We start from the raw sequence: 2553 nt of genomic DNA, 5'->3' as shown, positions 1-2553 counted from the left end.
CAAAGGTGCTGACTGTAGAGGAGAGGCAAAAGCAAGTCTTAAAGGCACGGTCCTTTGTCTCAGCTTATGCAAATGAACCTCCAAAAGTCCTGTCTTGCATTCTTGGTTCCTCCTCCCTTCTCCATCTTCCGAAGGACTGGGTGACTCGTAGGCATTCAGCCACAACTGAATCATCCAGTATGTCAACAACTCTTCTGGGACTGATGCGTCAGATGCCACAAACACTGCCAATAGGTACAGGGTTCTATAGAGCAATGCCTCTGTAGGAAGAAAAGAGGGAGAGAGAAAGGGAGAAGAAACAGAAAGATGGAGTGGGAAGACTTACCCATGCACCACTGTCTATGCCAAAGGTCTGTTTAAAAGAAGACAGAAGATGCAAATTTGAAAGGGCATTTCTGTTAAAAATTATAGGGACGCTTCACTTTCTGTAGCAAAATAAATACAGATGGCAATCTTACATTCACACAGTTACCTGAAATATAAATGAATGAAAGGGCTAATGCAAAAATGTTTAAATGAGTAAACTGTCCAAAAAGTCTGATCAAAAATGGATTAATCTCCAAATTGAAAAATAAATCCTCATATCTATAGAAATAAGTCTATTTAGTGAGTGAGTGAAAGAAAACACAAAGCCACACAGCTCAGAGCAGTCAGATAGGATTTTAGCCCGGAATCCCAGCTCGGTACCCACTGTCAGGCCTTGAGCAAGTTGCCGAACATCTAGAGCTTCAATTTCTACATCTTTAAAATGGGGATAATAATTGTACCTGCTCCTAGAATTTTTGTGAACATTAAATAAGATACTTAGAAGTGTCTGGCACATACACCAAGTGTTCCATAAATACTATAACTCTGTATGGATTAATTTATAGTTACATATTGAATCCCGAAGCAAAAATCCTAAGGAAAAGACTTGCTGGAAAAGTCTCAAACTTGTTTTTTTAAGGCATTTTATACCTTATAGTCTGTATCATATTACATGATACTGTGTTTATTATAAAAAATTATTTTTATTTCACTCAGCTTAATCTCTAAATTATAATCATTTACTCAATAACTTTTAAGTAAAATTAGTTTAATAATAAAAATCAACTATGTAAATGCTATAAGTTTAAATAAAAATAAATTTTTGTCGCTGGAACAATTATTTCTGTTTCACTTCTGGGGAAAGCAGAATCTTTACACAGAAGATTTCTGCTTTTTAATTCTTATAATAAATGGTGATTGGTGAGAGCAAAAACCCCAGAACAACTGACATTTAAAGAAGCTGCAACAATGTTTTACAATTTCTCTTGCATCTCCTCCCTTTCCCATGAGAGGAAAAAAAAAAAAAAAAGACATATCACATTAGTATAACTTTGAGAAAAGTCTGTAAGATAAATTTATTTAACACCAAATCTGGTTTAGTGGAAATCCTTCTAATAAGAAATGGGATAATGTCTCTTGCAATGAAACACATCATTAAATTTATCTTCCTTTCTGGACACTTTCCTTCCTTCATTTGTTTGTCATTTCCAAATCTTTATTTCTCAACTGAGAATTAAATTAATTTATTATTCAAGTAAATAAATCACTGATTTTTTTTTTAATTTTGAAAAGGCATGAAACTTATGCTAAAAAAAAAAATCTATTTCAATACAACTCTGCTTTTAACTTTACAATAATTTTTTCCTATCCAGTTTCTTGAAAAGCAAATACCACGTTAATTTTCTTCAAAACTTTCCGAACATTTTCCACGTATCTCTTATTTCATGTTGTCTTCTGTTTTACCATCTTTCTACTGTTTTGATATTGGCAATAAAATGGCAAGGATGGTTATTCTTTTTCATAATGTTCCATTAGCTACAAAACATTTTTAGGATAAGAAATTTTCCTCTTCACATTGGCTAATAACTGATCTCCACATTTCTATAGTGTTCTAATTCCCCCCCTCCCTTTTTTTTTTTTTTCTTTTTCCCAGAGACAGGGTCTCCCTATGATGTCCCGGCTGGAGGCGAACTCCTAGGCTCAAGAGATCCTCCCACCTGAGCCTCCCGAGTAGCTGAGACTACAGGCATGCGCCACCATGCCCGGCCTAATTTCCCCTCACTTCAAAATTACTCTCTAAAAGATTATGACCCCACTTAAATAACTCTCACATATTTTCAAAGATAATCTGAGCAGAACCATAACCTCCTCAAGGGCTCTTTAAAAGGTCTCATCTAGTCCAAGGCCTTGAGATATGGCCCAATACATAGGATATACCAAGATTTTAAGTCTAGAATCAGAAACAGTACTTAACAATGGAAGCAAACTTGGAAAGCTAACCAGTATAGTGTCTTCTTTACACATATGGAAACTAAGAAAAAAAATGCAGACGGTTATTTTTGCTTAAAATTTTACAAAGGACATTCAGAAGAACTGTCATCGGTCCTAATTAAAGGAATCTTGAAGACTCACTATGCCGTTTTTATGACAGTTGGTCCTTTTCAATTACCTTAATATTTTTCATCTGAGTTTAAAGGAAACCTTTATGTCAAACACAATTATTTCATTTCCTTGTTGCGGATGATT

This window comes from Eulemur rufifrons, chromosome 3 (assembly GCF_041146395.1).
Source record: "Eulemur rufifrons isolate Redbay chromosome 3, OSU_ERuf_1, whole genome shotgun sequence".
In the NCBI taxonomy this organism is placed as follows: Eukaryota; Metazoa; Chordata; class Mammalia; order Primates; family Lemuridae; genus Eulemur; species Eulemur rufifrons.
The sequence above is the reverse complement of the archived record's forward strand: the minus strand, read 5'-3'. Positions refer to the sequence as shown.